General features: G+C 35.3%; 1 pseudogene; it reads right to left on the reverse strand.

The window, feature by feature from the left end:
• Positions 1–9613: 9613 nt before the first annotated feature.
• On the reverse strand, positions 9614–14765 carry LOC141492361 (uncharacterized; annotated as a pseudogene).
• Between the last annotated feature and the right edge of the window lie 1859 nt (positions 14766–16624).

Below are 16624 nucleotides of genomic sequence, written 5' to 3' on the forward strand. Positions count from 1 at the left end.
TAGTTCTAAAATTATGTCCTGATTTGTAACATTCATACTTTATTGAGCATTTCACAATGTTTTTAATCCATATATGATTTTAGTACCATTTTCCATGAGGTTTATCATAGTATATAATTCATATTAAAATTCTTCAGTGCCCAATAATATCACACTTGGTGGTTACTATGCTGAGCAGATGTCCATTGATTTTATTTACCTTTACCTTTTCTCTTCCCCTTGGGGGTGGTTTTCTAAAGCAGCATTCACCTTTCCCTTTTAGGGGAGCAACTTTCTTTTTGAATTAGGCTCAAAAAAACGATGGATACCTATTTCAAAGTGAACTAGGCATGATGCTGACCCACTCATTACTACTGACCCCCTCACCAGAAGAAACCTTTATGAAAGTGTTCTCTCGGCCATAAGCAGTTGTAAAAACAAACCAATAATTCTCTTCTCTAGCTACAAGTCCCCAGATCAAGATTACATTATGGCAAAATTCTATATTTTTAAATCACTCCCTCTCTTCTACCAAGGGCTCCCATAACCCCTTTGAATCCTGTTTTCAAACAATAATATATATGTTTTAGAAATAAAGATGGCTAGCTTTATCAGATTTAAAGCTTTAAGAGACAAAATAAGAATTTACATATAGAAGACTAAACTTTTTTAAGGCAAAACTTTTAAGAAATAAAGAAAAACTCACGCTGCCTAGGATTTGGGGGCTTTTAGGTTCTCCTAGGTGATCCACAGAGTGATGCAATCTTGAATTCCTTTTCCTCTAATGTTTTCCTGGTCAAAGGGATATAGTTCCCCTAAAGTATGCTTGGTCAGAGCACTAAAGGAAGATTTCAAACCCCCTGGAGTATCCTTGGTCAGAGTCCTATAGACCTAAATCTCCCCTGGAATAACCCCTTTTAGAGGGCTGCAGGTTTCAGGATCTCTGGAGCCTGCCTAGCTGGTTAGCATTGTAGACTTCAGGACCACCAAAGTAATCTTCAACAAGCCCTTATGGGGCATGAACTTGACCTTGTGCACACTTCCCTAGAGGGAGTCCTCTCCTAGCACCTGTGGGCTTCTGCCTATCTTTTTATGTAGTCTTAGATTACATAATTTCTTTGAATTTATGGATCTTTTGGTCTGGTGCCCTTTTTGGATCTTTGCTGAAGTATATGATGGAAAACTGGGTTCCTCTAGACACTTTCATACCATCATGTTAAGTAAAATTACATTTAACTGTTTACAACACATTTGGAAGTAGCAAAGAGAATTAATATTCTTGACATGATTCTAACCCAAAGGTTTTGACAAGGTGTCAAAATATTAATGCATAGAACTATGGGAAGAGGCGGCCAGGTTCTTTTAGAGGTCAGGAAAAATTCAGTCAGTGAGTAGAAGACACTGTCACAGGACCATCTAGCAGGATACTCACATCAAAGTCAACACTGTGCTCTATGAGCAAAGCATAATTTAAGTAGTTTAAAAAATGTAAGATGTGCAAATTTAGAGACATCTTTCCTCCAAATGTTCTTGTGAACTATTTGTGCCCAACATGTAATAAGGATTTCTGGGTTCATATTGGTGTGATCAGACACAGTTGGATACACTCCACCCCACCCAAAACTTAGTGATGTCATTTTGGTCCTCAACAAGAATAAAGGACAACAAGCAACAATTAAGCAACTGTGCTTGTTTTTAAGAGGCAGTTAGATGATTTTATGAATAAAATTCTGGGCCTGGAGTCAGAAAGACTGAATTCAAATCCAGCCTCAGATACATTCAAACTGTATGACCCTGAACAAGTCACTTAACCTCTATCCACTGGAGAAAGAAATGGCAAACCACTCTACTATCTTTGCTTGAAAATCTCATTAGAAAGCATGGTCTGTAGAGCATTGAAGAGTCAGAGATTACTAAACAGAAAGTGTGTGTCAAACAATCCCTGGGGATATAAAAAGAACTCATAGTCTAATAAAAAGATATCAAATAAACTATTATACAGGATAAATATAAAATGAAGATGATGATGATGTTTGGCTTTCATTCTCAAAGAAGTCCATGACATCAGGGAGGTGATGCCATGACAAGCACATGAATTGGATTTGAGTGAAGGGGTGCTAAGTCTCTAGCTTCACTTTCTCCTCCAGAGTCATCTGAGCAGTGGATAGAGCATTGACCAGGAGTCAGCAGGATGGGAGTTAGGATCTATCCTTAGATACTTGACAATTACTAGCTGTGTGATCTTAGGCAAGTCACTTAACCCAGATTAACTTGCATCCAGGTCCATATCCAGGCATCTTGCTTCATATCTCTCCAGTGGACCCAGCACCCCCCTCATTCAAATTCAATTCATGAGCTTGTCATGGCATCACCTCCTTGATGTCATGGTCTTCAAAATAGAAAATAATTAGCAGAAGGAAGGCGCTCAAGGTAAGAGGGACTAAAAAAAGACTTCTTGTAGGAAAATGGAATTTTAGCTGGGATTTAAAGGAAATCAGAAAACCAGTAGGCAGATATGATCAGGATAGCAGTCCAAACAAACATGGTGGACAGCAAGAAAAAATGAACATACATTCTATTGCAATTTTATTTTTCTTGTTAAATATTTCCCAATTACATTTTAATCTGATTCAGACCATTAGTAAGTGTTGCATGCAGGAGCACAGTCAAGGACTACAAGTTTGCTACATTTGTTCAAAGATGCTGGCAGTTCTTTCAGAACCATCAGGGTTCCCTAAGTTTTTTTCAGGGGATTTCTGAGGTATAAATTAGTTCATAATAATCCTAAAGGCATTTTAATTTCTAATATAGTAAATATTGATAGCTGTAACTCACATAACCAAAAGCTCTCTGGAAAGGTCCTCCACAATTTTTAAGAGTGTAAAAGGGTTTGAGAAAGAAGGGAGGAAGGAAATAGCCATTTATTAATAGGCTATTATGTTCCTGTCACTGTATTAAATATTTTATAAATATTATCTTATTTGATCTTCAAAGATTTCTGGGAAGTAGGTGCTGTAATTATTCCCATTTTACAGTTGAAGAAACTCAAGCAGAAAGAAATTAAATGACTTGAATTGCACAGCTTGAAAGTGTCTGTGGTCAGATTTGGTTCTGTGATCAAAACATTTGGGAAATGTTATTGAACACAATTCTCTAAGCAAAAGTTGCAAGGAAGATAGTTATCTACATTTGCTAAAAGTTTCTTCACCAAAAGCTCCCAATTAGCAATGAAATCACAGGTCATTTTTGATCCCCTATGTAACTTTTTATTTCCTGCAGTATCCATTTGAACAATGAATTCCTACTTCCATCTTTCATCTGGGCAATCCAATCAAATGAAACTAAATTTGAGGACAAATCAGGTATCATTTAACACAAATGAGGGAATGAAACATGAAAACATTCCTGATATTTTATCATTTGTAAATCTAACCATGACAAAAAAAAATGAGGAGAATCCTGTGTATTAGTGTCTACTGGCAATGCATTGGCCAAATAAATTTAGAGTAGTCATATCATATATACAGACAAAACAGAGGACATGTGGTTATGAATCTGGAGATATCACTTAGGATTTCCATAGAAGACAATTCTCTTATTACTTTATTTCCTTGTCTTTTAAAGCTGAAGCATTATTCTTGACAATATGGACTTGAATTCAAGAAGACAAGTTTGAATCTCACTTGAGAATTTTATGGCTATATGATTCCTCTGACTGGCTTTACCTCTCAGAATCTAAATTGACTCATCTATTAAAAAAGGCTTTATTAATAAAGCCTCTCTTTTTTCCAAGAATCAAATGAGTTAATATAAAAATTATAAACCTTAAAGCACTGTGTAAATGCAGTGAATAATTTATTTCATTCTTTTCATCTCTTGATGTTAGATAACAACAGTCCTATCCTGTATCTAATCACTATCAGATTTATTGTCACTATCCTGTACTTAGTTTATCATAATTAATTTCCTATGAAAAGATATTGTTCAGGTAGATAAAATATCTATATTTTGTAGTTGAATATATGTGTTACATGTGTATACCTTCTGATCAAGAAATTCCACTACTAGGTCTGTATTCTGAAGAGATCATGAAAAGAGGTAAAAATCCTATATGCTCAAAAATATTCATAGCAACTCTCTTTGTAGTGGCAAAGAATTGGAAATTGAAGAGAAGCCCACCAATTGTGGAATGGCTGAACAAATTGTAGTATATGTATGTGATGGAACACTACTGTTCTATAAGAAATCCATGAGGGATGGAATTTCAGATAAACTTGGAAAGACTTGCATGAGTTGATGCTGAGTGAGTGGAACCAAGAAAAGTGTACACACTAGTAACAACATGGAGTGATGATCAACCTTGATGGACTTGCTCAATCAAGTACAATAATCAGGGACAATTTTAGGCAATCTGTGATAGAGAATACCATCTGTATCCAGAGAAAGAAATGTAGAGGTTTAAATGAGAACCAAAGCTTATTATCTTTAATTTTTAAAAGTTGTCTTATGTAATATTGCTATCTGTAATGTCTTTTTCCTTCCTTTCTTCCTTCCTTCCTTCCTCCCTCCCTTCCTTCCTTCCTCCCTCCCTTCCTTCCTTCCTTCCTTCCTTCCTTCCTTCCTTCCTTCCTTCCTTCCTTCCTTCCTTCGGACTTGTTTCTTCTCTCACATCACATTCAATTTTGATCTATACATATCATTGACTCAAATGTAAAGACTATATCAGATTGCCTTTTGCTGGGGGCAGGGGGGAGGGAAAGGAAGGAGGGAGGAAAAAATTTGTAAAATTCAAATCTTGTAAAAAAAATGATTGGTAGAAGATATCATTGTATGTAATTAGGAAAAAATAAAATATATAAGAAAAAAGAACATATGTATTACAATGTAAGCCCATCTTTTCTAATCTCTGTGAGAATATCCTCCATACAAGTCTCATAATAGACGTGATAACAATTATATATATGTGTGTGTGTGTGTGTGTGTGTGTGTGTGTGTATGTGTATGTATATACTTCATTCTATTCTCACATAATTTAAATTTTATAAGCTAATAGATGTAATACTGATGAGGTTCTTATGGGTCATCTAATTCCAAACCCTCTCATTTTAAAAAAATGAGGAATTCAGGTGGACAATCTTAGCCAACATAGTAAATATCAGAAATGGTTTTTGAACTCAGGACCTCTGATAACATGCTGTTCCTCTTTTGCTAGATCTCAAAATTATGAAAGGTTTTTATTTCTGTAATTTAGAAAATTGTCATTGTTGATGTTTTTAGCAATGTTCTCCCAAAAGGAACTGATTTTTCCAAACACTCAGTACCAGGGACAGTTAATTCATTCAGTTTTATAATGTCTGGCCTGAGGTTAAGCTATCCTAATTAGAGAATAAGTAAGTATAAATTCATCTCACTTGCTATATCTAGACATCCCCACACCAGACTGTGTTTCACATTCCAACCAATCATCCCATCCTATGTGACTATGTGCTGATCATTTAACAATCTGAATTTAAGTTTCTTCATGTGTGAAATGAAAGAATTGAACTTTTCAGCCTCTAACGTACTTTCCAAATTAAAATCTAAAACCTTGAGATATTTATTTTTTGATTTCCAAAAGTATCCATGATTTACAAGGTGGAGAAGGTTCTCTTTAACCTGGTATTGGTGTGGGAGGTTACTGAGACCAGCTCATCCTCAAATCAAGGTTGTTATTGATGAAACCAATGTTTAGGAAGATTGAGCAAGAAGGAAGGAGAAAATTCCATGATACCAAAAAGAGAGCCCAAAGGTCTTACAAACTTTGTGCACAACTGACTAAGGAAGATCAGAAAAAGAATCAATTCAGGAAAGAGAGAAATAATTGAGAGAGTATGAACTCCACATGCTTCCAATTGTAGGGGGAGGATAGGAGCTCTGTATTTCTATACATTTTTATTTTGCTGTGATTTAAGTCCCCTGAAGTAAAGAGTAGTATAGTCTTTGTCTGAGAAGGGTTTTGGCTAATGAGATTTGGGGAATTCTGAGAAAATAAGCCACTTTCTTCTCCATGGTCACTTGATAAGAAACTCAAGAAATTGGGGAAAGTGCTGGTAGCCATGTACCTGTTAGTTTTAAAAAGAACAGAATTAAAAGCATACCCCATAATACCAAAAGTCCTCTATTGGGCCTTCAAATCTCTTGATAATCTTATCCCTTCCTACCTTTCCAGTATTTCTTCTTTTCTTTCTTTTCATCTTCTTTTTCATCATCCCCTTCCTCCTCTTCCTTCTCCTCCTTATCCCCATGTGCATTCTCTGATATGACCAGTGTAATGGAAGTCACATTTTTGATGTAGTTTTTACACAATAATATTTTCTTCACCTACATAAAAATAAATAACTTCAGTTTATTTTTCCTCACTCCATCTAACAAACCTTTTGATTTTCCATCAAACCAGCAGAGCACATTCCAAAGTTAGTTACAGAAGTTAGTAATATTCATTGAAAATTCACTTCCAAGTTACCTTGAACTATATCATAGTCACATCCCACTCTATAGCATATCTACTGACTAAGGAAGTGACTTGTACTCATTTGTTACATCTCATGAAAAATGGCATGACAAAGCAACTTGTAAATTGATCTGGTCCATGTGTTAGATGAAGGGGAGGGGAAAAGTGTGAAGGTTACACATTATACCTCTCTTTGGATCTGTAGCTTCTCAAAATGATTGATGGGGATAATGAACAGCAAGCATCAAGAGAGGGATGGGTGATTTCTGAGATGTGCCCAGCACAGAAATCATTCTTGTGAGAATCACAGTGTACCTGGAATTGGAAAATTTTCTGATTCACATTAAGCCAGCCAGACAGAGCAGGGGCTGATGCAAACTGAGCTTCAGGGGAGAAAAGCCTGCAATGGCATCCCAGCCTGTCATCCCCACTGAGTATCACTCCCTCTTTTAATGTGGAAGAGCCCCAGGGAGGGAGGGGAAAGGAGGAAAAAAAAGCAGAAAAAAATAGGAAGGAAACCGAAGAAGAAATAGCTAATTAAAATATGATAACTGAAGTGAAACTAACATAGTCCATTAAGGATATTTTTAGAAGCACAATGCTAATATTTCATCCCTCAAAGTGCCTTCTGATCTCACCCCCAAAAGAGAAATCTCCAGGCATCTCCATATGATTGGACTTTTACTAAAATCTCTCCTCCTTTTGTTTAGACCATGATGCACTGTATCTGACATTTGAAAACTTGATCATTGTTTACTGCCTGTATCTTTGGGCTGCCATTATATTAGTGAAATTTTCCTCTTTGAAAGAAGATTTGCCATTTGTCAATGAGCCCTGAATTAAGACCACCACTTAATAGGGCAGTAAATAAATGCATTGGCTGAAAAAGGGTATATATTAGCTTCCTATGGAGACTACTTTGTAAAGAAAAGGAAAGTGCATTTAAGGTGTATTCCATTTATAGTCATTTAATGTTTTGAAGCTGTGTTTATTGATGTTTTTCATGTTAAAAGGTTACCTCAGTGCTAGTTTCAGCCCATTATGAGTGCTGGATGTTGAATTGCTGAATGTATTTTACTTGTCTTCTTTTTTTTAACTTTTGAATTTTTAACACTGTCATGGCTTTATTCAAAACACAGTTGCACAAAAGTAATAACTTCAAAGTTTTTTAGGAGAGAAATTCTTAGAGGACTTAACACACTATATACACATTGCCTTACAAAGAGCATTTTAAAATAGGACAAAAACCTCTACAAAATATAAAACCCCTCCCCTACATATTTGCATGAAAATACCACCCACCAAGCAAAACAAGTTTTAGAAGTTATTCGGAGGCTCTAGGTATTACCTTTTAAAATAAAACAACTGTTCTAATTCTGATTGCACAATAAGATGATCATCAATTTTTTTAAAAAATGTAGATTAAATTTTAAAACAGGTATTTTGAAAGTCAAGAGTAATATATGGAACTTAAGAATGCAAAGTGCCTGAAATGCTGCATATTAGCTGTTAAAAATGAGTAAACTGTTAGTCAAGCATCCCATCACTCCACCAACTCTGTCCTAAGAATTCGATTTCATTTAACCAGTCAAGCTTTTTGTTAATTGGGTTTCTCTACATATTACTTGTAATTATACTCCTAATGGGAAGCCCGGAGTTGCTAGTAACATTCTTTGAGCCCCACTGGAAAAAGAAAAAATGTGTTCTGTCTTAATTTAAATGTGGCCCAAAAGAGAAAAAGAAAAAGTATGAGTTCAGTTCAAAGAGACATGGTCACTATTTGTTGATGCTGATTTTTTTTTAAAGTTACAAATATTCAAAACTTGTGAGAAAAAAATTCTTGAGATAGTCAATAACAAAAAGCAATTGTCTGGAAAACTGAGCCTCCATGATAAAAAAAACAGGGAATATATTTCTTTTTTTTTAATTTGGAATTCATATAAAATATGAACATTTAATAGGAAAACCACACATAAGTGCACACATACAATTGCAAAGTTTCCCCAAATCCTTTTCTTCATGGATATCAATTTAAAACATTTTTTTAAACTTAAAACAAATCCAGTTTCAAATACTTTTGCCAAATGCTGAATACATGCTATTCAAATGTCTTAGAGCTGGTTATGCTTCATAATGATGGGAAGAATAATTTAAGGCTCTATTCAGGAAAATAAAATATGCTTTGCAGCTCTGTCTGCAGCGTCCAAATCTTGATTCAGGAATCAAACATTCAATGTTAAGTCTATCCATGCCTCATTAAACATTCACAGGCAATTATCTGACATCTAGGAGACTCTGATAGTGGTTCAGGAATCCCCTCTGACTTCACTCTGATATAATTAATTCACAATATCAACCAGGAAAGATTCAGGCTAAGCATAATCATGTCTGTTTCATGACAATTTTAGTCAATCCTCTCATTCAAAGGTACCCTGTGAGAAATCCAAGCAAAGCAGGAAAAGGTGGTTTTGAAGGAAGGGCCTAAAGTTTTTGCTAGATTTCCTCAAATGGAAAGCAGTCTGTCTTCCAGACAGGAAAGGATAGAAATCAGAAAGAGAAAGGAAACTGCTAAAAAGAAGTGCAAAATATTTATTGAAAAACCCTTGTCATGCCATAACTTATAGCCAAAACAAGAAAGGGTTCAACACATATGCTCAGAATTTGGAATACATGAAATTTTCTTTAACACAAAGATGTTTGATTTGAGACAGGTTTCAGGAGCCTCTCCAACAATAAACTATAAAAATGCTATTTCTCATCAGAACCCTCATCATTCTGTTTCTGATTTAATTATGTAACCTTAAAAAAAACATTAGCATCAAAAAAATCACTATCTTCTAACTAGACCTCTGGCCAGCTCCAAAGAATATAACCAACTTTTTCATCTCAAAGAGAGACTGTTGACTTCTCATATTACAGCAACTTTGATTTCAACTAATTTATAAATAACTTTTAAACCTTATGAATGAAATGCACCATACTACACCTGTGGAAAACCTGCTGTATTGAAACTGTGAACTAATTAGGACCAAAACATTGAGCTTGAATAAGAAAATTAAGATTCCAAATGAATTTCTAAGGAATTTGATAAGGGGGTCAATCGTATAGGACTGATTTTTTTTCTATATACTGTATGTGATCACTAATAGGCTAACAAATCTTATTTGGAATGATAAAAAGGCAAAAATAGTAAAACTGCACCTTTCCTATAAAAAGTTACATGTTATCTTCTGTAGGGACAGCATGGTACATAAAGAAACAGATCAACAAGATCACTCTATTGCAAATTCTAGAATAATGGAGCCTGGTCCATTTAATCATCTTCTCCTTCATCTTCAATATCTCGTTTCCTCTTTTCTCCTTTTCTTCTTCTTCTTCTTCTTCTTCTTCTTCTCCTCCTTCTTCAACATAGTCATCATCATCATCATCATCCTGAATTTCTTCCTTCATTAGGTATGAGAGACCCACCTCCTCTTCTTCTCCCTCTAAATCTGAACCTGCTTCATCTTCATCCTCCTCTTCCTCCTCATATCCTCCAGGTGGACCTGCTTCATCCTCTTCTTCATCTTCATCTTCATCATCATCATCTTCATCTTCTTCCTCCTCTTCAGAATCTGGTGCTTCATTATCTGCCTGATCAAATCCATCTAGATAGGTGATTTGTTGAAGCAGTTCAAAAATACTTTCTCTGTAATTTTGCAGGTTTGTGATCTCACAGTTAAACAAGTCAAGGCTTTTCAAGCTTTTAAGATTTTGCAGAGCTTCCACTGTGCTGAGATCTTTGATTTTGTTGCCACTCAGATTGAGGTAGGTGAGATTTGGACATTTTTCTGCCAGGACCTCCAGGCCCCCAGAAATAATATTATCACTAAGTTCCAACTTTCGAAGTTTACTCAAGCTAGGGAGCTGAGCCAGATAGGTGAGAGCCACGTTAACCACGCTCAGAAATTCTAACTCTTTGAAAGTATCTTGAGGCCTTCAATTTCCCCATTGACAGATGGACAGTTATCAAGGACTAACTCTGTCACCTTTTGCCCGCGGGGATGGGAGCGAGCCCGCGTGGCAGAAGCGGGGACAGGGAGCAGCAGCGCGGGGGGTCCGTCTAAGTGGGTTCGGGCCGTTAAAGCAGCGCTGGCCGGGCTGGAGCCTCGGGGACGGCCCGGCCGGGCTCCCTTCTGGAGCCTGCACCAACTTTGCCGGGGCTGGGCAGCCCGGGCCGGGCGGCGGCGGCCCAGGTCCGCGGCTCTGCCCGCGCCGGGGGCGGCAGGCTCCGAGCGCTCGCGCCCTTGGGGTCCGGCCGTGCTTGGGGTGGCCCGCGGGGGCGCCCGGCGCTGGGACCCGGCCCCCTGGCAAGGAGGAGCCGCGCCGTGCCGGAACACACTTGGGCGACTTTGGAAGCCGGGCCTGGGCTGGCTCTCCCGGGGCGCGCGGGGCTGCCCGCCCCTACTTTTCTTCTTATACAATGAAACCCTTTATTAAAATACTTTCTTACTGTGGTCAGATTAGTTCATAGATGAAATATGATGAAATTCCTATAATCTCTTTGTGCTATTTGCTTGCCCTTCAAGTCTAAACTATTATCATATATTATTCCCTTAGAGCCTAGAGAAGTTTTGGTTATTGTTTCAGAAGTCAAGATAACCTCTTAAAGCAAGGATCTTAAGGAGAATAACAAGGACATTATTAAACACCATCCTTCATATGCCCTTTCATTTCCTTATTCCATTCCATACATTCACATTGCAGTAGCATAATCAAAGTAATAATGATAGTTGGCATTTATATAGGACTGCATAGCATATTAAATACATAATCTCACTTGATCCTCATAAAAACACTGATAAATAGATATCATTATCAACCCCACTTTATAGATATGAAAACTGAGACCCAGGAAGTCTAAACGACTTGCACCATGCAAGATTTGCACAGATATTAAATATAGTAGACAAAATTCATGGGTAGTAAGTAGTAGTAGATAGCTTATGGAATCAGAGTTCCATTTTTATCTGAGACACTTAGTAATTCTGTGATCTAGTGCCAATTATTTAATTTCTCTGGACTTCAATTTATTCAGTTGTAAAATGAGATTGTTATATGTGATCAACCCTTAAGTTTCATTACAGCTCTCAGTTTCTGATTTCTTAACTCCTAAATCATTAAAAAGTGTGTTTTGGGGGCGGCTAAGTGGCGCAGTGGATAAAGCACTGGCCCTGGAGTCAGGAGTACCTGGGTTCAAATCCAGTCTCAGACACTTAATAATTACCTAGCTGTGTGGCCTTGGGCAAGCCACTTAACCCCATTTGCCTTGCAAAAAAAAAAAAAAACCTAAAAAAAGTGTGTTTCTATCTACATTCATAATTCATCACTTTTTTCTCTGGAAGTAGACATTATATTTTGTTATAAGCACTTTGGAATTGTCTTGTATCATTGTATTACTGAGAATAGCTAAGTCATTCGCAATTAAACATCATACGATATTGCTGTTACTGTGTATGATATTCTGGTTCTGCTTACTTAACTTTGTATCAGTTCATTTAAGTCCAGATTTTTTAAAGCATTTTTCTCATCCTTTTTCATAGTGCAATAATATTCCGTTATAATTATATACCACAGCTTGATCAGTATTCCCCAATTGATGGACATCCTCTTTTTGGGGAGGAGGAGTAGGAGCAGAGTCTGTGGTTTTGGATTTTTTTGGGCAACGTTGCTAATATGAAAATATGTTTTGCACAGCCCCACATGTATAATTTATATAAAATTGCTTGCTTTCTTTTATTTGTTTTTTCAAGGCAATGGAGTTAAATGACTTGGCCAAGGTCATACAGCTAAGTAAGTATTAATTGTCTAAAGCCAAATTTGAACTCAAGTTCTCCTGACTCCAGGACTAGTCTCTATCCACTGCACCACTTAGCTGCCCCAATTGCTTGCCTTTAGCAGAAACAATAAAAGAAAGGGAAAGAGAAAATTTGGAACTGAAAAATTTTGAAAATTAATTTTCAAATGTAATTATGAAGAAATAAAGCAAGACAGACAAAAGTTTAAAACTTCATATCTGTGAAGTAAAATAGATACACAATAGCCTTTAATTTTAATCTGAAATTTTACCACTTTTTCTATAACTGTTTTAAATTCAGAAAATCAATTAAAAAATAAATCAAGCCTTGATTGGTAGTATTTACTGATTTTGGAGGAATAATTGCTTATACCGAAAATTTAAAAATCACCTTTCACTGAAAAGTAGGAGGTCATAGCCATATCCCTCTGCTTCCAACTCTCAGATAAAATTCTGATTTTCTTACATCCCTGACACTTAATCTCAGAATTGTGAAGTGGAAAGAGAGCTGGATTTGGCAGCCAAGGACAGACTTATAATTTGAGATAGCTTTGTTTTTGTCATCAGAAAATTGCTTATTCATATCCTTTGATTGTTTATCAATTGAGGAATGCCTCAAATTCTTTTAAATTTGACTTAACTCTCTATATATTTGAAAAAAGAGAGATCTTTACAATATGAAAAACATACTGTAAAAATTTTCTCCAGTTTCTTGTTTTCCTTCTAATATTGGTTGCATTTGGTTTTGCATTTAATTTAATGTTATTATTCTATGTCTTATGACACTCTTGATCTCTTGGTTAGAATAAATTCTTACTTTTTTCATAGATCAGACAGATAAAACTTTCCATACTCCTCTAATTTGTTTAAGATTATCACCATTTAGATGTTATCTGGTATGTACTATGAGATGTTGGTCCATATCAATTTTCTGCCACATGGTTTTCCAGTTTTGCTAGTAATTTTTGTCAAATGTTGAATTCTTGCTACCAGAACTTAGATCTTTGGGCTTAAATATTCAATAATTATGATCATTTACTATTATGTACTGTTTGCCTAATCTATTTTACTGATTCACCACTCCGTTTCTTAGCCAGTACCAAACTGTTTTGATGATTACTGCTTTGTATAACAGTTTGAGATGTAGTGCTGCTAAACTACCTTGCTTTATATTTTTATTCATTAATCCTTAATATTCTTGTCCTTTTGAACTTCCAAGGAAATTTTGTTATTCTTTTTTTCTATCTCTATTAAACAATTATTTGATACTTTCATATGAAACCTAATAAGCAAAAATAATTGAATAAATTGCCAATTTTAATATTGTCTCCATCTTTCCATGAAGAATTAGTATTTCTCCAATTGTTTATATATAACTTTAGTTAGATATATATATATATATATGTGTGTGTGTGTATATATATATACATATATATGTATATATGAAGTGTTTTGTAATTGTCTTCAAATAATTCCAAGTTATTTAATATTGTCTGCAGTTTAAATGAAATTTCTCTTACTATTCCTTTCTGTTATAATATTTAGAAAAGTTGATTATTTGTGTAGGTTCATTTTTTTTATCCTATAATTTTGCTGAAGTTGTTAATTATTTTAACTCATTTTTTTAGTTGTTTCCCTGGGATTAAACAAGCAAATCATTTTATTTTCTGTAAAGAGTGATTTATTTGAGATCATGATTACTATCCTTATTCTGTCTCTCTGTGTCATATGTGTTTTTATAAACAACATGTTGTTGGATTCTGGTTTTTAATCCATTCTGCTTTCATCTTTTGTTTTATATGTGAGTTCACTCCAATCATATTCAATGTTATAAATACTGTGTATTTCCTCCATCCCTGTTTTCCCTATTTATACTTCTTTTTCTCTCTTTTTACCCTGTCCCTCCTCAAAAGTCTGCTTTACATACCATGCCTCTCTTAATCTTCCCTCCCTTCTATCTATAACCCCCTTTCCCTTATCTCCTTCCTTTCCTACTTTATTGTAAAGTAAAATAGATTTCTATATTCATTTGAGTATGTATATTATTCACTCTATGAGCCAATTCAAATATGAATAAGGTTTAAATGTTACTCACTACCATTATTTACCCCTCCATTATAAAAGCTCTTTCTTTGACAGCTCTTATAGGAGAATATTCCCCATTCTACTTTCCCTTCTCTTATTGCCTTCCTCTCTCTCTCATCCCTCCATTTTATTTTTTTAAATCATTTCTTGTTTGGTGCAAAGAATTGGTTCAGATCTCAAGTTACTAACTTTGTGACCTCAGATAAAAATCTATTTTAGCTTCAATTTCCTTAAGTCTTTCAAATGGAAGGATTGACTTGAAGTCTAAAAATTATAATTTTTATTCCTTTCTTAATAAACATTTCAGGTCAGTTTGTATTAGGTATGCTGTATTCTCTCTGACAATAGCTTATGATACCCCCATCCTACCGCCATCAATACGTTTCATCTGATGTATAAGTGAAAGTCAATTTCCCAGGAAGCATCTGTCTTCACTCTGTATTTCTTGTTAATCTTTTATCAGGCAAACTGATTTCATTTCTTTTGGTTTAGTCCAGGATCTCTGTTTATAAATTGGTCAAGTGTTGCAGTAACTTCCAAACTAAAAGTAGGTTCCTTGTAGGGGTAAGAACGGAGTAGGCCATTAGGTGACCCTATAACATATGTCATCAGAACTTGAAAATGCTTGAGATTGTAAGACAAATTTCCAATCAAGAGTCATTTCAAGGTTTCCAGGATCCCTTAAATTATCTGAAATGCCCTAAGGAAAAATTCACGATATACCAACTTTACCCAGAAATAAATAGTTTATTTTTTAAAAAAGACTTCTAACTATATTGCTGATATTTAAAATAGAAAAATGGTTTTGAAATTGGGATGATAGATTAGAGTTGGATGACAGAGTTCATTCAGTCCAACCCCTTAATTTTATTTTAATAGCTGAGGAGACAGAATACCAGTGAGGTTAAAATCTTATAAGTAGTAAATGACTGAACTATAGTTTAAATCCAGTTGCTTTCAGTTGCATTTGCTCCTCTTTCTTCTCTCCTCCTCTCTTTTTCAATTTGCTCATATCTATGCAAAAGGAATTTAATTCATAAATCACATTCCTTTCAAATAAATACAATAAGATGTGCATTATTTTATATACACAATTTTTTTTATTATAAGATTTTTGTTCCTGAAATGGGACTTGAGGTCTTTGTTGCTTATAAGATCAGGAAACCAAAGGAACCTTGAAAGGTCATCTAGTCTATTTCTCTCCCATCAAAGAGAGTAACACCTAAGCCAGACCAGAAAGATGAGGAAAGGAACTGCAGTCAGAAAAGAAAATATTAACTTCTGAATTTGGAACACATACTGGGTTTTTTTTAGAAATTTCTAAACTTGCCAAATAACATTATAGATGACAAATGTGGGTCAGAGCTTTAATGGCCCAAATACATTACCAGATGGCTTTTCTTTTGTGTGAGCCAAAAGCATATTTGCCTGTCCATTTTCTTTTGTTCATCATTGTAGAGTGGAAAGAGCACTGGTCTTAAAGTCATCGATTCAAATTCACCTCTGAAGCTTACTACTTTGTGTGACTTTGGACAAGTCACTTAAACTCACTAGGCTTTAGTTTCATCATCTATAAAATGCTGAGGTAGACTACATGACTTCTGAGATCTCTTTCAACTCTTTATTTATGACCCTATGATCCTACTCCAAATATGATTTTATTGTATATATTTTAAGAAAAGACAAAAGAATCAACAAAACACTTCCTTAGTAGCAAAATAGGGCAAGCTAATTTTTACAGCATTGCAATACATAAGAAACACAAATAAGTCACTTTTCTGTCTCTATGTAATCCTAGAAATTCTCCTAAAGGTGATCATCATAAAAGTTTCCCCATGCTTCCTATATTTCCATGCAACTACATTCTGATTAGTGTGAATAAGAAATTCCTTAAAGTGGTCACATGCATTTTAATTTATACTATTTGAAGTTCAATTATGCAAAAAAAATGGTCATTGCTTCTAACACCATGGAAATAGGCAGGCAGCAAATAATGCTATTACTTCAGGGGATTCATTATTTGCACAAATGGGGACCTAATTAATTTAAATGGATCAATGAGTTCATCATTGTGAGTATTCCTTCCCCTAGCCTATATCAAAGTTCATTTTCATCCAGCTTGACTCTTGGAAAGGGTGCTATAAGAATATAAAACCCTGCCTATTCAAATGGCTCAGACTACCTGGGCCAGTGAATGCACATTTTATATCCAGCTATTCTGATAATGACTTAGA

Source organism: Macrotis lagotis, chromosome 6 (genome assembly GCF_037893015.1).
Source record: "Macrotis lagotis isolate mMagLag1 chromosome 6, bilby.v1.9.chrom.fasta, whole genome shotgun sequence".
NCBI lineage: Eukaryota > Metazoa > Chordata > Mammalia > Peramelemorphia > Peramelidae > Macrotis > Macrotis lagotis.